This window comes from Erinaceus europaeus, chromosome 13, assembly GCF_950295315.1.
Source record: "Erinaceus europaeus chromosome 13, mEriEur2.1, whole genome shotgun sequence".
In the NCBI taxonomy this organism is placed as follows: domain Eukaryota; kingdom Metazoa; phylum Chordata; class Mammalia; order Eulipotyphla; family Erinaceidae; genus Erinaceus; species Erinaceus europaeus.
Genome location: NC_080174.1, coordinates 81772547 through 81796443, shown reverse-complemented (window position 1 = coordinate 81796443; position 23897 = coordinate 81772547). Strand labels below are relative to the sequence as shown.

At 45.4% G+C, this 23897-nt stretch overlaps 1 protein-coding gene across 2 annotated transcripts in view; it reads left to right on the top strand.

The window, feature by feature from the left end:
- KANK4 (KN motif and ankyrin repeat domains 4) overlaps positions 1-23897 on the top strand; it is a 103629-nt gene that overhangs the window by 24857 nt on the left and 54875 nt on the right. Inside the window, exon 1 of one of the 2 annotated variants that reach the window (XM_060206317.1) lies at positions 10891-11008. The exons of the other annotated variant lie outside the window; for it this stretch is intronic. The gene's annotated coding sequence lies outside the window, so the exon portion shown is untranslated. Of the gene's footprint in view, positions 1-10890; positions 11009-23897 lie in introns of those variants that run through there. 2 annotated transcript variants of the gene reach the window in all.

Sequence of the window (23897 nt, the reverse complement as noted above, 5' to 3'; positions counted from 1 at the left end):
ACATGGCTGCCTTCTTTAAGGTTCACTCAAAGTTCATGATAGTCACTCAAAGTTCACACATCCACTTCACCTTTTGATCATGAAGGAGAACAAACTCTATCATACACCTCAAACACCAGACAGAGAAACCCCCAAAACTTCTATTTCCTTGTGCCCTTTGATACCTGTGATTTACATCAAGCCTTGTTTTCCTTCTCTCTACCTCACCTTACTGGTTTAACCCCTATGCTTCTCTCAAATGCCCTTGGATAATTAACTTGCCCGTATCATGGAGACTAATTGTCTTGACATTTATGTATCTCATCAGTTCTTATCATACCGGCCCCCTACCATAGGGGCAAGCTGACCTTTAAGAAACCTGTAATTTCTGACGTATTTGAAAAATGTTCTTTGTTTAAATCTCTATATAAACTCAAGCTCACCCCCAAATAAAACGAATGTTTGTACCAGAATGCTCCTCGAGTCTTCCTTTCTGAATCGCTGAGCCCTTGAGCTAGTGAGGGAAGATCGGTGACTTGCCTCCTGGCTGGAGCCACCCCACATGAGCCCCAGTAGAGAGGAGGGGGAGATAGGGAGGGAGAGAGACAGAGAGACACCTTCAGCCCTGCTTCACCACTTGGGAAGCTTTCCCCCTGCAGGTGGGGACCAGGGGTTTGAACTCGCATCTTTGTACACTGTAATGTGTGCGTTTAACCAGTTGTGCCACCGCCTGGCGCCTGAACCCTCTGTTCTTCATTGATAAATATATACCTGAATGATGCCTTTCAACTTCTCGTCCTTGACATCTCCCTTTCCTTCCTGCCCTAGTGCCTGAACTCAAGTGACCAGAAGGTGGACAATCAATGTGTTTCATCAGTGTCTAACTCCTGGTGTTTTCTTTCTCGTCCTCCTTCTCCTTCAGTCCTGTCTCCTTCCCCCTTCCTTCCTTCCTTCCTTTCTCTTTTTCTTTCTCTCTTTTTTTCTTTCTTGAATAATAAAAATTGGGTGTCTCATGCCATGTCTGTAGATGGGGACATTCTTTTTTTAAAAAAAGCTTTTAAAGTGATTTAAAAAAAAATTTATTGCCTTTTGTTGCCCTTGTTGCTTGTTGTTGTAGTTATTAATGCCGTCGTTGTTGGATAGGACTGAGAAATGGAGAGAGGAGGGGAAGATAGAGAGGGGGAGAGAAAGACAGACACCTGCAGACCTGCTTCACTGCCTGTGAAGTGACTCCCCTGCAGCTGGGGAGTCGGGGGCTCGAACCGGGATCCTTATGCCGTGGTACATTCTTCTGTGCTTATTCCGTTTGTATTATTGAGGTGCAGGGGAAGATTCTCCTATGACATCTGGGTCCTCCTGAGATGGGAGAGACAAGATAACAGCAGACAAATTAGTAGGTGAAAAGGCCAGTGTTGAATATCTTGCTTGTGGAGAATCCACACAGCTATAGATACTAAATAAAAACAGAGCAGGCCTGGGATAGGTTTCCTGTGCTCAGGGATCTGGGGTGTCGAGGGGAGAGAAGTGGGAAGACTTCCCCATGACAAGGAGGGAAGACGCCATTTTTACTTTGCGAGTAGAAAGATGAGTTTCTTAGAGAGGACATGTTCATTGACAAGTATGTACCTGTATGATGCCTTTCAATGTACATTCTTCTAGGCCACAAAAAACAGAGAGGGGCAGTGATCGTGTGTGTGTGTGTGTGTGTGTGTGTGTTTAGGGAAAGGACAAAAAAACAGAATAAGAACTCCTTTTCACCCTGCAGGGCCTGGATTATTCTTAACATAAATTACTAGGCATTCCTAAGTAGTGGTAATAGTTCCTCTCAAGAGCATAAGGACTCTTATCTTTAGCAAGGTGACTCCTATTGGAAGAGGCCTACTATGGGAAGATTGAGAAAAGTCTAGCTAATCATTTTGGAGAACCTGAGAACATCCTGTTCTGTTACTCAGGCTCATCACAAGTTCATTTCAGAGAATGGGCCGTAGGCTATGGTATTAGCATTAGGAAGTTGAGACTGAGCCCAGGTCCCTTCTGTGAAATCCTAGAGTCTAGAAGGAAAAATGTGACATCATCTTCATATATATAAATTCATTCATTTTCCCTTTTGTTGCCCTTGTTGTTTAACGTTGTTGTTGTTATTGATGTCGTTGTTGTTGGATAGGACAGAGGGAAATGGAGAGAGGAGGGGAAGACAGAGGGGGAGAGATAGACACCTGTAGACCTGCTTCACCGCTTTGAAGCGACTCCCCTGCAGGTGGGGAGCCGGGGACTCCAACCGGGATCCTTACTCAGGTCCTTGAGCTTTGCGCCATGTGCGCTTAACCCGCTGCGCCACCGCCCGACTCCCTATCTTCTTTTTTAATGTTATGTTTTACTAGAGAACTGTTTAGATCAACCTCATGTTGGTGTTGCAGATTGAACCTGGGGCCTCAGAGCGTCAGACATGAAAGTCCTTTGCAAAATCATATGCTGTCCTTGGTGACCACATCTTCAGAACATGCTCATTTCCCTTTCTGTGAATCTTAGTCTTTCCATTTGTAAAGATAAAGGAGTTGGGCCTGTTGGTTGTAGGAGCCTGTTAAGTTCTTATCCTCTCTGACTGCCTTGTGGCTCTGCTTCTGGTCAGTAACAACTATCAGGAGTCAAGTTTTTTGAGATTTCAAAAGATTTTCAACTCCTTGGGCGGTGGTGTCTCTAAGTCACAGATTGTCCAAGGGTCAATTACATGGTCTTGAAACAGCAACATAAAACAAGACTAGTTTTGATAAGTTGTGCCCAGATTCTCAGCACACGATAGATGCTTCTGGGCATTTCAGCAAGCACAGAGGCTTCGCTCCAACTGTTAAGGAACTGATAAAATTATTCAGAAACACAAAGCCAACCTTCATGAACTTGCCAGCAGCGTGAGGCATTATGTAAGTATGCCTGCAATCACAGATTGTGTACATTTGCGATGGTTCAATAAAGGAAAAGAAAAGCTTCTGTTCTCCTAGAAGAGAAAATACACAGAGAGGGCAGTCAGAGAAACATTGTTCCGTTTGGTCAGACTTCTTGTTAAGATTCGCTGCTCTTTTCCCTCTCAAAAATCATTTGCTTTCTCTGTAAATATTTGTTGTCTGTAAATGGGCCAGACTCCGGGGTTGAGTCCCTCAAGTACACAGTACATTTTTAAAATAATTTATTAGTGATTTAATAATGACTAATAAGATTGTAAGATAACAGAGGTACAGTTCCACATAGTTCCCGCCATCAGCGTTCCGTGTCCCATCCCTCCATTGGAAGCTTTCCTATTCTTCATATCCCTCTGGGAGTATGGACCAAGGTTCTTTTAAAAAATATATATTTTTGGTATTATCTTTATTTATTGGATAGAGACAGCCAGAAATTGAGGCAGAAAGGGGTTGATAAAGAGGTAGAGAGACAGAGAGACACCTGGAACAGTGCTTCACCACTCACAAGCTTTCCCTCTGCAGGAGGGGACCAGGGGCTCAAACCGGGGCCCTTGCACATTGTAAGAGGTGTGCTCCACCGGATGTGCCACCATTCATCCCCTGCACCAAAAACCTTTTATGGGGTGCAGGTGCAGAAAGGTGGAAGATCTGGTTTCTGTCATTGCTTCTCTGCACAGCACTTTTTTTTTTTTTTTTTTTAAATCTCTGGGCTAGCAGACTGCTTCTTTTGTCTCCCTGGAGAAATTTGATTTACCCTTCAAAATCCAGCTCAAGGCCAGGTGGTGGTGTACCTGGTTATGTGCACACATTACAGTGTGTAAGGTCCTGGGTTCAAGCCTCTGGTCCCCAACTGCAGGGGGAAAGCATGAGTGGAGAAGCAGGGCTGCAAGCATCTCTCCCTTTCCCTCTTTCTATCATCCCATCCCTCTTAATTTCTCTGTCTCTATCCAATAATAAATAAATATATACATTTTAAAAAATATTTTATTTTATTTTTGAGAGAGATACAGAGAGAGAAAGACACAGAGAGGAACACCAGAGCACTGCACAGCTCTGGCTTATGGTGGTGCAGGGGATTGAACCTGGGACTTCGGAGCCTTAGGCATGAGAGTCTCTTTGCATAACCACTATGCTATCTATCTACCTCCGCCCCATATATACATTTTAAAATACATATTTAAAAAAAAAGTCCAGCTCAAATACCAAAGTTACTCTGACATGGTCCTTGGTGATGCTGCCACCATCTCCAAAACCTCATAGACCCTGTTTAGCTCTCTGGTGCACAGTTTTCCCTGTGTGTTCCATAAAGTGTCCTTTCCCTCTCTCTTATTTGTCCATGAATCCAAAGAATCAAGCCCAGATCATGGGCGATAATGTCTAGAGATTGCCAGCCTGAAAACAATGTGTCGAGGCCCATCTCTGAACATAAAAGATGCCTCTTGGCTGCCTTTAAACTGCTGAACTGTTTACCTCGGCCTCACAGCCTCTGAAGCTGGCTGCAGAATGAAGAATGCCTCTGTCTGTCTCTTGTCTCCAAATGGTAGTGGGGGAGACCCTGCCACAGAAACCTCCTTGGGAGCCAGGAACTGTTCTTCCAGAAGTCAGGGCAGCTGAAAGCACACAGGGGAAAGGGCGGGTGGTGAACAGGGCAGTTGGGTCAGGCCTGGCAGGCAGGGGGCCTTGTGCTCCAGAGGCTGAGTGGACAAGTGTGTCAGGCAAACTCTGGGCTGCACCGTCTGCCCAGGGGCTGGACTTCAAATGCCTGGTGCCCTGGGAAGAAAAAAGAAGGCATTGTGTGTGCTGGCTGTGGTCCAAGGGAAATACTGTTGTTCTTATGTTTTGAATGACTCCTCTTTTTTTTTTATTAAATACTTATTCCCTTTTATTGCCCTCGTTGTTTTATTGCTGTAGTTATTATTGTTGTCGTTGTTGTTGGATAGGACAGAGAGAAATGGAGAGAGGAGGGGAAGACAGAGAGGGGGAGAGAAAGACAGACACCTGCAGACCTGCTTCACTGCCTGTGAAGCGACTCCCCTGCAGGTGGGGAGCCGGGGGCTCAAACCAGGATCCTTATGCCAGTCCTCGCACTTTGCGCCACATGCGCTTAACCCACTGCGCTACCGCCTGACTCCCGAATGACTCCCTTTTTAAGGAAGAAAAATCCAAAAGTGAAAATCTCTGCCCCATTCCAACACACCCTGCCCACCCATTCCAAGCCACTTACTGCCCACAAAATTATTAACTAATCTATAAATCCATCAAGCCACTCTTCAGGGATCACTGCTGTGGGTCAGCTCTGCACTTGGCAACTCTACTTCATTCCTCTCAGCATCTATTCCAAAACTGAATGGACAGGTTTTCATGGAACCTGTACCCTCTTCTTTTGGCCCTGGCATCCTTCTGAGGCTCAGCTCCTCCTCTTTTAGAATTATCTGATAGAGATAGCAAGAAATTGAGTGGGAAGGGGGAGGAAGAGGGAGAGGCCTGGGTGGTGGTGCACCCTGCTGAGAGCACAAGGACCCACGTTTGACCCCCCCCCCCCAAGCCGACCTGCAGGGGGAAAGCTTTGCAAGTGGTGAAGCAGCGTTGCAGGCGTCTCTCTGTCTCTCTCCCAGTCTATCAGCCCCTTCCCTCTAAGTTTCTGGCTGTCTATTCAATAAATCAATCAGGATAATACAAAAAGAGAGAGACAGAGACAGAGAGACGCCTGCAGCCCTGCTTCACCACTCTCAAGCATGAGGTCCTGAGTTCAATCCCTGGCAGCACATATACCAGGGTGATGGCTGGTTCTTTCTCTCTCCTCCTATGTTTCTCATTAATAAATAAATAAAATCTTTAAAAACAAATCATCTGGGAGGGGGGAATCACCTGAAATAGTTATGAAAACACAGGTGTCTGTGCCTAGAGATTCTGGTTTTGCTTTTGTTGCTCATTTCAAATGCTTTTTCTTCATGACCTCCTTAGAGCAGGAGAATGGGAGAATGGATATTGAATGGGATCCAGGCAAGTTCCCGGCTCAAGTCTTGGCCCAAGTTGGTCCCATCAGGGGAGAGCTGGGCTGGGCTTGAGTTGCTCCATGAATCCCAGGCAGCCGTAGTCCTTTGCTTTTGGGGAAACGGCACCACTGCCAAAGAGATGCAGCACCCGCCTGAATTACGTACGCCAGGAACCATGGACCCCTGCCTGCCCGAGCCCCTCCTGCCTTCTCTTGACCCCTCTGCCTGCCTTGGTGGATAGCAGAGAAAGGAAATTAATTTGTAACCAAAAACCCCTCATCTCCAGCATAAAGATATGTCTTTCTAATGGCAATTTTGACAGAGTGCTGGGTCTGCAAAGAGCATTTTCTCTAAAAATTGGAATGTGTGTAACTTGGCAGCTGCTGTCTGATTATACAGTGATTAAACACCTCCAGACTCCTTGAAACAGTCAAAAGATTATCAGAAAAGTAATTGTGTTGTATCGATTAAATAATTTTAAGTTAATTAGAAAGTCACTGCATGCTTTAGTCTGTTCCTTTACAAATAAATTTACCTTATTTATAGACCTATGCAAGCCCTCAAATGTTGTTTCTATTTTTACTAAATATATATATAATTTGGCTGGTTTGTTTTGTTTTTATTTTTACCATCAAAGCACTGCTCAGCTGTGGCTTATGGTGGTGTGGGGGAATTGAACCTGGGACTTTGGAGCCTCAGGCATGAGAGTCTGTTTGCATAACCATTATGCTACCTACCACCCATCATATGATATTTAATGAACATACCCGGTAAAGGGATCTAAGACTAGACACTTCTTTGCTAAATCCATCTTTCTGTCCCTTCCCTCTGTTTAGATTCTGCTGGTAATTTGCTTCATTGACATTAAAGAACAAGATACAAATGACAGAGAACATGGTGACCCACAGCTTTAGTTCTGTGGTGTTAGATACACTTAATGTTGAGGTTTTTTTTTTTTTTCTTATACTAATATCCCTTTATTGAGAAAATGCTGATTGACAGGATTTTTGTTGTCACCAGGTAAATTTGTTTATGAGAAAGATAGGAGACAAAGAACCAGTCATCACTCTGGTACATGTGCTGTTGGGGATTGAACTTGGGATGTCATGCTTGGGAGTCCAGTGCTTTATCCACTGCACCACCTCCCAGACCACACCTGGCTCTCTCTTTTCAATAAATAAAGATAATAAAATTTTTAAGGTTTGTTTTTTAAATTATATTTATTTATTTATTGGATAGAGATAGCCAGAAATGGAGAGAGGAGGGGAAGACAGAGAAGGAGACAGAGAGACACCTGCAGACCTGCTTCACCGCCTGTGAAGTGACTCCCCTGCAGGTGGGGACTGGGGCCTCAAACCTGGGCCCTTGTGCATTATAGCATGTGCACTCAACCAGGTGTGCCACTACCCGACCCGGTGATAACAATTTTTTTTAAGGGATATAATAGCGCCTACCTATTACAGTTAGTGTGAATATTTCCTTGTTCGTTTCGTTACTAGAGCTTCACTGCTCAGGGATGACTTTTTCAGACACAGACTGATAGAGCGGAAGAGGCAGAGAGAGACGGAGAGAGAAGGTGATCACAGTATGGGGGGGGGGGCTCATACACATGGCAAGGCAACACACTATGCAAGTGACCTCTTTTGCCAGCCTTGCAAAACTTGAATAGGTGCTATTTGCATGATATCAGGTGGATTATAGCTTAATTATAAGCATTTGGATTTTTTTTTAATTATTATTAAGCCTTTTTTGTGTGTGGGCCCAGGGATCTGTGAATGCATGCTCTCACTGCTCCAGGCCACTTGTTTCATGCAGACAGATAGAGGAGACAGACCCTGCAGCATTAGCACCTTCTCCTGGGCCGTGTGTGTGGCAGTACAAGTACTCTACCCACTGAAGTATCTTTCCAGCCCAAGCCTCACTTTTCTCATCTGCAGAATGAGCACAATGGGACGTAACTGCTACAAGCATTAAAAACTCCTTTGCCTTTCCCCCTTCAAATGTATGTTCTTTTAAAATTTATTTATTATCTTTATTTTACTGGATAGAGACAACCAGAAATTGAGAGGGAAGGGGGTGATAGAAAGGGAAAGAGACAGAGAGACACCTGCAACACTGCTTCACCAAAGTTTTTCCCCTGCAGGTGGGGGCCAGGGACTTGAACCTGAGTCCTTGAGCATTGTACCATGTGCGCTCAACCAGGTGCACCACCACCCAACCCTCGAGTACTTTTCTTTTTAAAAATATTTATTTATTTATTGTCGGGCTGAGCTTCACTGACGGGAGACAGACGACCAGGGACTCATGGTTGAGCTGTACGCAGTATCTCTTTATTCATGCAGGACGCAGCGCAATCTACACCAAGCTAAGCTAAACTAACAACTAACTAAAACGAACAATCCTGTCCTTATATATACTTCCCAAGTAGGGTGTGAACAGGATGTGACGCAGAGAGGGTGGAGAGAAAAGTGACTGGTGAAAATCAGGGTGTGACAAGGAGAGGATCAGGGTGTGATAAGGAGAGGGGGTGGAGCAGGTGAGAATTCTACCACTAAACCACCAATGCCCTGGAGGGAAGGTGGTGCTTTATGTAAATGTAAAAGTGATTTATGTAAATAGATGGCAGTGGTTATGTAAATAGAATACAGTGGTTATGTAAATAGAATGCAGTGTTAAGCAGGGGGGATTTAAACCAAATGAAACAGAAGGGGTTTTTAAAAGCAAAATTAGAAGATACCAACAATTTATTATTGGATAGAGACAGAAATTAAGAAAGGAGGGGGGGATAGAGAGAGGGAGAGGGGCGAGCGGGTGGTGGTACACCTAGTTGAACACACTTGTTACAATGGGCAAGAACCTGAGTTCGAGCCCCCAGTCCCCACCTGCAGGGGGAAAGCTTTGTGAGTGGTGAATCAGGGCTGCAGGTGTCTTTCTGCCTCTCTCCTCTATTATCTTCTTTCCTCTAGATTTCTGGCTATCTCTATCCAATAAATAAAATAAAGATAATAAAATAAAATAAAAGAGAGGGGAGGCTTTCCCCCTGCAGGTGGAGCCCAGGGGCTTGAACCTGAGTCCTTGCGCACTGTGATATGTCTGCTCAACCAGGTGCGCCATCACATGGCTCTCCCTGGGGTCCTTTCCTAAGAAAATGTCCTGCTTAGCTTGCTTGGCCACTGCCCCTCCATTATTATGCAGATTGGGGTCAGTGAGTGAAGAGAGGACTGGACACATGTAGCCAGTCTGGATTTGCAACGAGAAGGTGGAGATGGGGACAGATGTGTAGGTGCCAGAAGTGGGGAGGTGAGTTGTTGGGGTCTCTGGCGGGGTGATCTCCAGGAGAAAGGTAACGGACTGGTTCTTTCTTGCTTGCGCAAGGGACGATATGAAGTAAAGACACTGGGGAGACCTGCAGTGTGCTCAGATCTCAGGTCTCAGGTCTCGTTTATTAGCAGGTGGGCAAAGGTTTAAATAGAAAACCAAACAAGGAACATTATTCAAATACGTCAGAAATTACAGGTTTCTTAAAGGTCAGCTTGCCCCTATGGTAGGGGGATGGTATGACAAGAATTGATGCAGATACATAAAAGTCAAGACAATTAGTCTCCTGATGCAGGCATTTAATTACCCAAAGGCGTTTGAGGGGAGGGGAGGGATTGAACCAGTTAAGGCGAGATAGAGAGAAGATAAGCAAAGTATGATGCAAATTGAGGACATCAAAGGGCACTGGTAGGAGTGTGTGATAAGGTGTGTTCTCCTCTGTGAACTTTGAGTAAGTGAATCTTAAAGTAGGTGGCCATGTGGCCTGCAGTTAATGGAGAGAAGTATTGAGGTCTGTGGGCTTGAGAGACTAACAAGGCAAGCTTAGTCTGGGAGACTTTTTCCCTCTTGGCTCACCTCTACGACGAGAGATACTTACAAGCGGGGTGTCTATCCAGACCTCCATCCAAGGATGGGAGAGCTCCCCTATGCTCTACCAAGCTATCACATAGTCCCACAATGAGTCAGTGAAGAACCAGGTGGGAGAGCTTCTGTCAGGGATGTTGGGTGATGGACCATGCTGCTTCTGGAGCAGTTGCTTGGCTCTTCTCTCTAGAGACTGCAGTGAGGGCCTGGGTTGCTTCCAATTCATTTCTTTCTATTTAACTGCTGTTTCACTGAACACAGCACTGAGCTCAGGTGGGGACACAAGACTGTCCTCTTTACCTGTTTATAGCAGAGCTGGGACAGTATTATCCCAGGGCCCAGCCGGAATGGGTGAAGGACTCAGTAAAGAGTAAGCATCTAATGGATGTTGGCAACTATTCTTGTGGATCACGCTGTAGCCAGAGACTTGTAAGGCAAGGTCATCAATAGGAAGTTTGAGCAGTTCTCGCTAGCTCTCTCAAGCACAATAACAACTTCATTAGTGTGTGTTTCAATCGAGGACGCCAGCTATATTGTTTGTTTCTAAAGAAACCATCAATTCCCTGTCCTCCAGTTCCACGCCACACACGGTGCTATCAGCCCGAAACTAACAGAGAAGCCTTGAGGCAGGAGCCTGGACACGCGCATCTGACCGTGTCTCTGCTGTCTGTATGGGCAAGTCATTGATACTCAGTTCCTTGTTCGTGAAGATGATGACAAGTTTCTTTTTTTTTTTTTTTAATATTTATTTTATTTATTTATTCCCTTTGCTGCCCTTGTTGTTTTATTGTTGTAGTTATTATTGTTGCTGTCATTGTTGGATAGGACAGAGAGAAATGGAGAGAGGAGGGGAAGACAGAGAGGAGGAGAGAAAGATAGACACCTGCAGACCTGCTTCACCGCCTGTGAAGCGACTCCCCTGCAGGTGGGGAGCCGGGGCTCGAACCGGGATCCTTATGCCGGTCCTTGTGCTTTGCGCCACCTGTGCTTAACCGACTGTGCTATAGCCCGACTCCTGATGTCAAGTTTCTGTCTTGTGTTTCTCTGTCCCCAGCTGTAGATAGTTAATGGTACTAATTGGACACTCCACATGGGCAAGACCCTGGGTTGGGACCCTTTGATACCCAGAAGCAGAAGCCAGGTCCCTTGACTTGAAGAAGCTCCACAATCTAACTGGTAAGGATATGTGAAGACCCACCCCACCCCCCCTTTAAAAAAGAAAAAGCATTGAGTCAGGCGGTGGCACAACGGGTTGAGTGCACATGGCGCAAAGCGCAAGGACCGGCGTTAAGGATCCTGGTTCGAGCCCCCGGCTCCCCATCTGCAGGCAAGTTGCTTCACAAGTGGTGAAGCAGGTCAGCAGGTGTCTGTCTTTCTCTCTCCCTCTCTGTCTTACCCCTCTTCACTTCTCTCTGTCCTGTCCAACAACAATGACATCAATAACCACAACGATGTTAAACAACAAGGGCAACAAAAGGGTAAATAAATAAATAAATAAATAAAAAGGAAAAAAAGAAAAAGCACTACCCATTAAGAGTCTGTCTACTCTGCTCCAAATATTCGGCCAAATTATGGAACTTAAAAAAAAAAAGTACTAATGTTGATCTAAAGTATTAGATTTCAGGAGTATCTGAAGATGTAGTCACCAGGCTAGGGAGACAACACAATGTTTATGTGAAAAGACTTCCATGCCTGAGGCACCAAAGGTCCCAGATTCAATGAATCTGAACAGTGCTCTGGTAAAAATTAAATAAATAAGGGAGTCGGGCGGTAGCGCAGTGGGTTAAGTGCAGGTGGCACAAAGCACAAGGACTGGCATATGGATCATGGTTCGAGCCCCTGGCTCCCCACCTGCCGGGGAGTCGCTTCACAGGCAGTGAAGCAGGTCTGCAGGTGTCTCTCTTTCTCTCCCCTTCTCTGTCTTCCCCTCCTCTCTCCATTTCTCTCTGTCCTATCCAACAACAACAATAATAACTACAACAATAAACAACAAGGGCAACAAAAGAGAATAAATAGATATTTTTTTAAGAAAGAAAGAAAGAAAGAAAGAAAGAAAGAAAGAAAGAAAGAAAGAAAGAAAAATTTGAACTGCTGTGGTTGATAAAAAATGTGGGCTGTGATTTCTGGAAACACTTTTCCTTCATGGCTTTACCCACATTAAAGCAAAATGCCAATCACAACAGGATGTGAGCTCCCTTTGTTTTTCCCCGTGGCTCTCCGCCCATGAACCCCACCTCCATTCAAGAAAAGTTGAAATTGATAGAAGTTTCTAGAACCCTTCACTCACTGCCTCTCTCTTTCTCTCTCTCTCTGGTTCTTCTCTGATGGTGTCCAGCCTCCTCTTGACCACATGCTGCTGAGGCCGAGTGCCCTGTTATCCTGGCTGGAGTCATACAACCCCTTTCTCTAGGCTGTGCTTGCTCGAGGGCCAGGTGGGGGACCTTGTGAATGTGAAAACCCTTCCAACTTGCCTGATAAAACTGGCTCCATCATTGGTTCCAGCCAGGTGCCTGAAGATCACTTATCAGGCTCAGTCTTTTTCCTGAAGGTGCAGGCCGTGCCAAGAAAAATCTTCCTCCCAACCCAGAAGGCAGATGCCACGGCCCACGCAAGCCCTAAACCGTCCGCACCTGCAGTCAGTGCCCCGAAATCAGGAGGCTTTTGTTGGATTCGGACCAGGGCCAGGGACACTGGGAGTGGAGGCTTTCTGTGCCTGCCCTGCCCTTGCAATGCTTTCGAACCAGGAGTGTTGGTCATTACGCCAGATCCCCTGCATTACTGTAGTGCAGGGTATTGGTTTAATCCCCACTGGTTAGAACCTTCGCAAAAGCTGCTATGGAAGCTTGTTACCTTTGCACTCTTTTTTTGCTCCGCCCCCCTCTCCTAGCCATTTCCTTTTCCCACTTGCCACTTCCGCTTCAGAAGATATAAAAGGCATTTTTCTCTGATCAATAAAAAATTGCGTTGTGTTCCCGCTCTGGGAGTCCCAGAGTCTCTCTCCCATGACGCTAGCCTGGCACAGGAGGGAGAAGGTGCGACTGAATTCTTTAGCTCCCTCCAAGTTGTGATTTCCAAGCTCTTTTGAAAAGACCTGTGTTCTGCTGACCTCACCAATTTCCACTTTTTGATAGGAAGTAATAATCTAATAATAATAGCCCATGAAAGGGGAAGAGAAAAAAAAATGATCAAAATGATAAGGCAGCAAATACACAAATCAAAGCAATCAGTAGACATCCTGATAACTGTTTCTACAAGTAGTACATAATAATTGGGGGCCAGGCAGTGACACAACCTCCAGAGCATACATGTTTGCTTGCACAAAGGTTGGGGTTCAAGCTCCTGGTCCTCACCTACAGGGAGGAAGCTTCACTAAGGGTCAAGCAGTGTTACAGTTTTTTCTCATTCACTCTCCCTCCCCTCTTAACTCTCAATTTCTTTGTCGGGTCAAATTAAAAAAAAAAGAAGAAGAAGAAGAAGAAAAAAAAAAAAAGGAAAGGAAAAGGCCACCAGGAAGGAAGTGGATTCGTCATGTAGGCACCAAGCCCCAGGGATGACCCTGGTGGCAATAGTAAAAAAAATAATAAATTAAAAAATTACACATCTATGTATCCACATCTATCTGTCTTTGAATATAAGTGGTGGCGGGGGGGGGGCAGCATTGATGCTGTATTGTTGCAAACAACACAGTCCATTCTAACAAACTTTTGCAGAAGAGGAGTTGGTGGGTTTTTTTTTCTTTGATATTTACTTATTTGAGAGAGAGAGAGAGATCCAGAGACCCAGACTATCACGTCACTCTGGCACATGGGATGCCAGGGGTCAAATTTTGGACCTCCTACTTGCAAGTCTGATACTTTGGCTATTTCACAACCTCCTGCACCTCAACTTTGTTAAAGGATTTTAAGTTTCTTCCACCCTGTCCAGAATCATTTCCTTTTCTAGGATCTTCCAGTTTGGGGTCTGACCTAAGTGCCACTGTCTGCCTGGGTCCTGGACTAAGTCCTAGATACAGAGGAGACAGGCACGATAGTTCTGATTTTAGCCTTGGGGAGGAGGACTTCTATGTAAGGAAATAACCCAAGCATGGGAAGGGTATTCACAAACTATCTCCCCTACCCCCTGTCCCAGAAAAAAAGTACAAATTTCTGCACTCCTAACAAAGCACTCTTCAGGGAGTTGGGAGGTAGCACAGCAGGTTAAGTGCACATGGCGCAAAGTGCAAGGACCAGCATAAGGATCCCAGTTCGAGCCCTGGCTCCCCACCTACAGGGGAGTCACTTGACAAGCGGTGAAGCAGGTCTGCAGGTGTCTGTCTATCTTTCTCTTCCCCTCTCTGTCTTCCCCTCCTCTCTCCATTTCTCTCTGTCCTACCCAACAACGACATCAACAACAATAATAACTGCAACAACAGTGGAAACAACAAAGGCAACAAAAAGGAAATAAATAAATATTTAAATAAAAACAAAAAAACAAAGCACTCTTCCTGAGAATTGTGGGGATTCCAGCTTTTTGGCCTGGGTGTGTACAGAGGAGCTTTGCAGTGCTATTTAATGATGGGCGGAGACCATACTTTATAAAACAGAGTTAATGTTCTTGGTCCACTCTTGCAATGAACTAATTTTTGTTTATGAATGCCAAGGCTTATATGACTCTTTTTTTAAAAATTTTTTATATTTATTTATTTTCCCTTTTGTTGCCCTTGTTTTTCATTGTTATTGTAGTTATTGTTGTTGTTATTGATGTCATCATTGTTGGATAGGACAGAGAGAAATGGACAGAGGAGGGGAAGACAGAGAGGGCGAGAGAAAGATAGACACCTGCAGACCTGCTTCACCGCCTGTGAAGCGACTCCCCTGCAGGTGGGAAGCCGGGGGCTCGAACCGGGATTCTTCACCAGTCCTTGCACTTTGCACCACATGCGCTTAACCCGCTGCGCTACCGCCCGACTCCCGGCTTATATGACTCTTAAGAACTCACGTATTACGTTCCTAATTCCTTATAGAAACAAAGCCTCATGAAATTATGCCAGCTGCCTGTATAAACCAAAGATGGCAAATACTCCGGATCTAGTTGTGAGCCTTGGGAAACCTTTACCATCTATCACTGGGCCAGGGCCTTTGATTTGAACATTATAGACTTGAAGAATCGAGACGCGTAATAGTAGGAGGTTGGTTTTTTTGCCTCCAGGGTTATTGCTGGACTCAGTGCCACTGAGTCCAGCAATAATCCACTGTTCCTGGAGCCTTTTTTTAAATTATTATTTTATTGTTGTTATTGATGTTGTTATTGCAGCTCTCACCAGCTTCTTCCTCCACCCACTGAAGTGTTGTTCTACCCGAGTGCCAGTGGCTGCGGCCAGTCTTCCCTGAGAGGCTGCGTCCCCTCCCCTTAGTTGCGCAGATGGCCAAATTTCTGACTTTCCTGGGTTAAAGGTAAAAGCCTAAGGCATCATTTAGATGACCGGCACATTCCTCAGATAGTTCCAACATGTTCCCTCTGGTCCAGCCCCATCTTCACGGGTTTGGACAGTTCATCGGGCACAGGGGGCTGGGCCATAGGACTGGTGAGAAGAGGGCAGTGGAGTTCTGAATTATGAAAGGGGCAAACCTCCCCTGAACCCAGTCATTCCTGACTGAAAAGTTCATATGGATAATTGTGCTTACATAGTCTCTAGGCGACTTGGTAGTTGAAGTTTCTTACAAATCTTTTTTTAAAAAGGAACTTTTTCAGAATTTAGTACTCATTTTGACTAACTAGTGGTTCACAAACTCCACACTGCACTCACCACCCCTTATAATAACCACCATAGTCCTCACAAAGCCTTTTTTTGTTTTTTATTCAAACCAATTTTTTTTTTAAATTTGGGATTACTAATGATTTGCATGATCATAAGGCTACAAGGCATAGCTTCACACTACACCTACCACCAAAGTTCTGTGGTGTTCTCACCCTCTCAATGATAACTGCCTGTTCTCAGAAAGTTTTAGAGAAAGTTTGGCTGCCTTTTTTTTTCTTCAGATTTTATTTATTTAGTCATGAGAAAGATAGGAGGTGAGAGAGAGAGAGATAGAACCAGACATCACAGCTCCCCATCACAGGCGGTGAAGCAGTACAACCACAGGGATTTTTTAAATAAATATTTATTTATTCCCTTTTGTTGCCCTTGTTGTTTTACTATTGTAGTCATTATTGTTATTGTTATTGATGCCGTTGTTGTTGGATAGGACAGAGAGAAATGGAGAGAGGAGGGGAAGACAGAGAAGGGAAGAGAAAGATAGATACCTGCAGACCTGCTTCACCACCTGTGAAGCGACTCCCCTGCAGGTGGGGAGCCGGGGGCTCAAACCGGGATCCTTAAGCCGGTCCTTGTGCTTTGCGCCACGTGTGCTTGACCCGCTGCGCTACCGCCTGACTCCTGACTATCCCTCATTTTCTTTCCCCAGTCAGTGTGGGTTCTCTTTCTTTCTTTACTTTTAAAATTTTTTATTATCTTTATTTATTTATTGCATAGAAACAGCCAAAAATCGAGAGGGAAGTGGGGGACAGAGAGGAAGAGAGACAGAGACACACCTGCAGCCCTGCTTCACCACTCGTGAAGCTGTCCCCCTGCAGGTGGGGACAGGGGGCTCCAGCCTGGGTCCTTGCACATTGTAATGTGCGCTCAACCAGGTGCGCCACCACCCGGCCCTGGCTTCTCTTTCTTATCGGTCTGCCTTAACCTGGTATGAAGATTAATGAGACCCAGGATAGGAAGTGTTCTCAGAGTGTGCTGCCGGAACTGACTGCTCGAAGCATTCAGGGTGACACTAGACGCTGGAATCAATTGCAGTGTGGTCTAGCTAAACAGGAATCTGCCCTGCTCCTTGACAGCACAACTTGCCAGTCAGTGTCTGTGAAGGTTGAAGAGCTTACCCACGGGGCTTCATTTCCTAGGGCAGCCTTCATTTGGCCAGAGTGCTTCAGGGTCATGGGAAAGGGTCTTTGGTACGTACCCCCTTTGGCTGAGACTGCACGGAAACCCGCATATTCTCCTGGTCCCTGTAGCTCCTGGGTTTGGAGAGCAGAGCCTGTGTTCCTCACGCCTCATACCTGGCTCTCCTCCAAAGTGCTGCTCTGTCCGCAGTGAGCTGGAGAGACCCTGCCGGGACTTTCAGACCTTCCTCCAACACTGCTGCCTTCTTCTCTCTGACTCCTGTATCCATCCCTCTGGTCTCACTGGTCCAAGCTGCTGTACCTTGCCTGGAGCTGGAGCCTGCCTAGAGGTACTTCCTTCCTTTTCTCTTTCTGCCACACTTGGTGCTCCCAGCAGAAGACTGGCAGTGTGGCAAGAAGCTGGGACTGCCAGTTTGGCCCTGCGGAATCCACTGGTCATTTTTTTCTGCCCTGCCCTCTTCCAGTCACTGAATGATCAGGGGTGGTGAGCAGCCTGGGGTCACGTGTAATTTAGCGGACTCTTGTGGGACCCCAGCAGGTAGATGGGAGGGGGGTGTCGTATTCCAAAGCAGAGTCAGGAAGGACAGGATGCATTGCTGGAGGGTTTCAGCTCCTGAGGAAGCTGTGTCCTCATTAGGAACGACTTTATTAATGAGACACACCAGCTGCAGAGAGGAAGGACATAAAACATAATTAATTCCCTCTCTCTCCCTCTCCCTCTCCTCTCCCAAATGCACAAATACACAAACAGATGAACGGAGAGAAAAATATGTGCTGTTTTTGGCGTCTTTAGATGTATTCCTCCTAGTCACAGCAGCTCTAGGAACTAACTTTCCAACTAAAGGATATAAGCTCACTTCCTTTTTTTTTTTTTTTTTTTTAAACAAGAATTAGTAGCAGCTTCTTGAAGCATTGAGTTCCTGCCTGGCCCAACTCCAATTTTCCAGGGAGTGAAACGGAAGTCAGTATTTGTTTTAACTGCAAAGTCTCCCCGGATCACCTAGCCAACTTCTTTAACAGCTGGGGCACTGCTGCTGTGTCTCGAACCTGGTCGGTCAGCTTGGATCCAGGCATGTTTTCTGGAAGGGCAACTCCTCCAACTCCAGGTTGTGATCACAGCGGCCCAGGGCAGATAATATGGTCACTGCTTTCTTCTCAGGGCCCCGGATCCAGCTGCTGCAGTGCAGACAGAAATGGCACTTGCAGGAAAATGTGGACATGGAGTTAATGAGACTGTTAATGGGTCATTTGTTAAGCCTGAGTTATCTGTTTGTTTCCTGGGAAGTGAACGGGTTGGAGAATTCAGACAGCAGAATCTTTCTGGAGTGTGTTGGTGCCGAGCCTGCCGCCCTCTCAGCGTTACGGGTTCTTGGATGCTACCTGCTTCTTAGCACAAAGACGTTTACACTGGAGGCAAAGGGAGGTGAGAGACCCTGGAGTGGGAAACTCTTCTTATTTTCTTATTAGTAGAATTGCCCTGTGGTATCTCCCTCCCCTTCATCTCTCTCTTTCTTTCTATCTCATCTGTCTCTGTCTTTTGCAAAGAGTACTAGGATTCATCGGCTTGCCATTTGGTGTGCTCCCTCACTAAATATTTAACTTTGTAAGGTTGAACTCTCCAAGAATTCTCATGGCAAAAAAAAAAAAAAAGTCTTTGTGCTTTGAGCCAACCTTTCTTTTCAAGGAAATCCAACATGCTGTTTATTTTGGCATGCTGCCTGTTCTGGGATGAAATATGACGTTTTTATTATTGCAGAGGTTAGAAGAGAGAACTGAAGTACAGGTTTCGATTTTAGGAGTAAGCACAGTTTTCATTGTAGTTGGATTTGAATATTGGAGGTAGAAAGGAGGTTGAAAATAATGTCCTAAGAGGGATAAAAATGAGATAAGAAGGTATGGGTGTATGCTACATGCTGACCCTCTGGGACAGCCAGGGGTGTGGACCTTGCTGGACCATGTCTAAACTGGCCTGCCATCTGCCAGGGACTGTCTCTGGGTGGATTTCAACAGGCAGACTGGGTCTCCACTTCTTAATTCCCCATTGATGGTCAAATCCAATCACATTTGTAGTTTCGGTCTCATTTCCCAAAGAATAAAAAGCTCCCCCTACAGAACTGGCCCTCATTTACTAGGTGACTTTGGATTGGCCACAAAACGTCTTTGTGTTTTTAGTTTCCTCATCTGTAACTTGGAAACGATACCTCCTTCCCCAGATTGTTTGTGGGAGGATGGCATCAAAAATTATACCTGGTAAATACCTGATTCCCAGAAGTAAGGCTTAGAACTTTTTTCACCCACACGCTCCATTTAAAGGGAGTCATTTTGGTCCTTTGTTCACTTAAAAAAAAAAAAAAAAAAACAACAAAAACAAAAACGTGGGTTGTTGTGGTCCGGGAGGTGGCGCAGTGGATAAAGCATTGTATTCTCAAGCATGAGGTCCTGAGTTCAGTCCCCGGCAACACATGTACCGGAGTGATGTCTGATTCCTTCTCTCTCACCTCCTATCTTTCTCACTAAATCTTAAAAAAAAAAAAAAGCAAAACTCATGAGTTGTGGGGGTTAGAGAGACAACATAAAGGTTATACAAAAGACTTCAGTGCCTGAGGCTCTAATGTCCCAGGTTCAATCCCCAGCACCCACTTAAGTGAAAGCTGAGCAGCGCTCTGAGTCTGTCTTTATCTTTCTCTCTGTACCTCTCTTTCATTAAATTTAATGTAAATATATATTTTTAAAAAGCTCTGGCCTTGGGGGCTGGGTGGTGGATCACCCAGTTAAACACATACAGAACTAAGCACAAGGACCTGCTCTAGGGTCCAGGTTCAAGCCCCCACACCCTACCTGCAGGGGAGTTGCTTCATGAGTGGTGAAGCAGGTCTGCAGGTGTCTGTCTTTCTGTCTCCCTTTCTATATCCTCCTCCCCTCTCAGTTTCTCTCTGTCTCATCCAGTTTAAAAAAAAAAAAAAAGGTTAGGGATGGAGCCAAAGAAGGAAATAGCAGCTCCAGGTAATACAAGGCTCTGAACACCAGGGAAACATCTTAACATAATGAGGATACAATTGGCTTTCTGTCAAATCTTAAATGCCTCAAAAGGTTGCAGGATTCTAATTTGAAAGAAGATTCTGTCCAACAAACCTACTTCCATATTCCGTTACACTGCAAACAAAAGACTTATGTGTTAGTACGGCTGTCTTTCTTCAGTTCCACTCACAGGGGCACATCAAGCATCCACCCCCTCGAAGAAAACTCCCTTCATTAGACTGCAAGATATCTTTCCAGAAGAACCAAGGACAAAAGTGGAGGAATCTGGGGTGGAAGGAGGTTGGGGCAGTGTGATGTGCACGTGACATCCCCCCCTGGGCTTCCTGCAGCTGAAGTTCTTCAAGAGTTGGGGTATCGGCTCTATTTCATTCCTGTAGCCTTGGAATGATTAATTTCAGCTAAGTTGACGTCTCAGAGAATTATTAAAGGTCTCTCTGGAATTCTTTTTAATGAATTTTGACCCAGTGTATGCTGCATAACTACTTGAAGGCCTGCATACTCATGATCAGTGAAGGATTGAATTCCTGACTCTAATCGGAGGGCCGTGAGTGCCGTCGGGCTCCTGACGTGAGGCTGAGAGTCTGTGCAGCCCATAGTCCACCTGTCCAAGTGGTCTGCTTTTCCAGGGGCTGGGGGGCACCTTGTTGCTTAGAATCCAGCCCCTGAGAAGCAGATTGCTCCTTTGGCCTCAGAGACTTGATAAAAGAGTTTTTCTCCAAGATTAGAAAAGAAAACACAAGTCGAACCTGAAATGGAATTGGAGTATTACACCAAAGTAAAAGACTCTGGGGTGGGTGGGTGGGTGGGGAAAATACAGGTCCATGAAAGATGATGAATGACATAGTGGGGGTTGTATTGTTAAATGGGAATCTGGGGAATGTTATACATGTACAAACTATTGTATTTACTGTTGAATGTAAAACATTAATTCCCCAATAAAAAAATAAATTATTTAAAAAAAAAAAGAGTTTTTCTCTCTCCCCTGGCCCAGCTGGCATGTCCTGCACACTTGTGAGACAAGTAGTGAAATCTATCTCTGAATCATAAGTCATAGCATTAGACTAGCTTATGGGGGAGCAGGGAGTGGGTGTGGACAAATGTATACAAATCCCTTCTCCTGGGAGTCGGGTGGTGGCACAGCTGGTTGAGCACACGTTACAATGCTCAAGGACCTGGGTTCAGAGTCCCTGGTATTACTTGCAGGGGGGAAAGCTTTGTATGTGGTGAAGCAGTGTTGCAGGTGTCTCTCTGTCTCTCCCTCCCTCTCTGCCTCTCCCTTCCCTTTCAATATCTGGCTGTCTTTAGCCAATAAATAAAGATAATAAAAGTTTTTTTAAAAGGGGGGGAATCGGGTAGTAGCACAGCAGGTTAAGCGCAGGTGGCGCCACACAAAGCTCAAGGACCTGAGTAAGGATCCCGGTTCGAGCCCCAGCTCCCCACCTGCAAGGGAGTTGCTTCACAAGCAGTGAAGCAGGTCTGCAGGTCTCTCCCCCTCTCTGTCTTCCCCTCCTCTCTCCATTTCTCTCTGTCCTATCCAACAACGATATCAGTCACAACAACAATAATAACTACAACAATAAAACAAGGGCAACAAAAGGGAATAAATAAATAAATATTTTTTAAAAATTTTTAAAGAAAAAAAAAACCTCCTAGCATCACTCCTTGGAGTCAGCTGAACTTAAAAAGGCCTGCAATACATTTTTATTATTTATTTATTTATTTTAAATATTTTATTTATTAGAAAGATAGCAGGAGAGAGAGAAAGAACCAGACATCACTCTGGTACATGTGCTGCCGGGGACTGAACTCAGGACCTCATGCTTGAGAGTACAATACTTTATCCACCGCGCCACCTCCCGGGCTACTGCAATACATTTTTAAAAAGTAGTAAAAACACTTCATCCCAGAGAAAAGCATTGGGGAATTTGGAACACAACAGAATTAAGAACTACACTTTTTTTTTTTTTTAACCAGAGCACTGCTCAGCTCTGGTTTATGGTGGTTGGGGGCATGGAACCTGAGACTTTGGAGCCTTGGGCATGAGAACCTCTTTGCATAACCATTATACTACCTACCCTCACCTCCCAATTATTTCTTCCTAACAAAGGCAATCCACTCTTTTTGCTTGAGGTTCTCCACACTTGCACCTCATATCCCTAATTACTCCAGCTCTGGGCCACCCCCAAACTCCAGTGCTTAGTTGCCTCAGAGATAAGCCAGGTACTTGTATTACCATCCTTTGACAGGAAGTGCCTCTGTTTTCAGAAACCCTGCCTGCACGTCCAGGCTCAGGGAACTCAAGGCACATCTGCACAGGCAGGCCCCTCTGACGGCTTTGTGGTTTGAAATAGCTAAGAAAAGCAGCAGAGGGGTCAGGTGGTGGCTCACACCACAGAGCACATTATACTGTGTGCTCAGACTCAGCTTCAAATCCCCTGTCCCTCATTCACAGAGGGTAAGCTTCTGTCCCTCATTCACAGAGGGTAAGCTTCCTGGGTGTTGAAGCATTCCTGCAGATGCCTCTCCTTCTCACTTCTCTCCCCCACTCCCCCATTGGGTCTCTTGCTGTCTCTCACCTTCTTTCAAAAAATGAAAAGAAAAAAAAAATTTAAAGCAGCTAAAAACCAAATGTAAGAGGCTGGGTGGTGGCGCAGCTGGTTAAGTGCATGTTTGTTACAATGCACAAGGACCCTGGTCCTCACCTGTAGGGGAAAGCATCACGAGTAGTGAAACAGTTCTGCGACTGTCTGTCTTTCTCTCTCCCTATCTTCCCCTTCTCTTTCAATTTCTCTCTGTCTTTTCCCAAAAAGAAAAAAATAGGAAAAAAAAAAAAAAAAAAAGGCCACCAGGAGCAGTGGATTTGTAGTGCTGGCACAGAGCCCCAGCAATAACCCCAAAAGGACAAATAACCAAAAAGAACAGGGGGCAGATTGATGACAGTGACAGAAAGGTTGCATGGACCTTTCTTTCTGTTGGATACTTTTGACTTTATTATTATTATTTGATTGATTGATTGGATAGAGACAGAAATCGAGAGGGAAGGGGGAGATAGAGAGGGTCAGAGAAAGAGAGACACCTGCAGCACTGCTTCACCACTTGTGAACTGGGGGCTCAAACCTGGGCCCTTGCGCGTTGTAACATGTGCACTCAACCAGGTACGCCACCACCCGGTCCCCACTTTTGACTTCTTTGGCAGGTTTGATACATCCTAGCGATCTTCTCCAGTTTGTTTTTTCTTCCCCTGGTTTTCACCCTGTGTTGGGGAGGTGGTCTGACCCATCATCCAATCCTCTTTCACTCATTATGCTGCAACCTTTTCCCTCATCGCTGGTCCAGCTTTGGGGCTTTGGAGTTCATTGTCAAGCGCATTGGAATTCCCGGAACAACTCTGCTTCCACTGAGAAGACTTCCCAGAAAACTCACTATTCTGGTACATGCGCCGTTACAGTCATAAGAAGTCAGCTTCCTGGGTCATTTGTTGTCATGGGCACAGGAGCCAGGTTGTTTACTATCCTAAGAAAGAGACCTGAGAATGGATTTTGTCGCGAGCAGCCTAAGTGAAGGGCTCACTCGGAGAGCGTGTTGGGGTTCAAGTATGATTTATTCTATACATATTACCATGCCATAGAAGAGTCTCTCTCTCTCTCTCTCTCTCTCTCTCTCACACACACACACACACACACACACACACACACACACACACACACACACACACACACACACACAGTCAACCCGATACCTCTTCTTACTTTTAAAGTCTGCACAGATAAGGCTCATGACGTGGTCACCAGTTGCTGTGTCGCCCGATCTGGCCGTCGATCTGCTGGTGCGATGGAGTGAACGAGGGTCTCTGGATAGCTGGGAAGCGACTCGACATCCTCTCCGTTGACTGAGGTCCTCTGTTCCGTTCGTCATTGGTCGCGCTTCGGTTGACTGGATATTGTTCCTCCATTTATACTAGCTTGCTATCTGGTGTTTAGGTTACTTCATCATTAGCCAGTCAGGTTTGGGTTGACATAAGCATCTAAACTAAGCGTCTAAACATATGGTGCTTCTTATCACGCGTGTACACACGTTTCATTCTTACCATGCT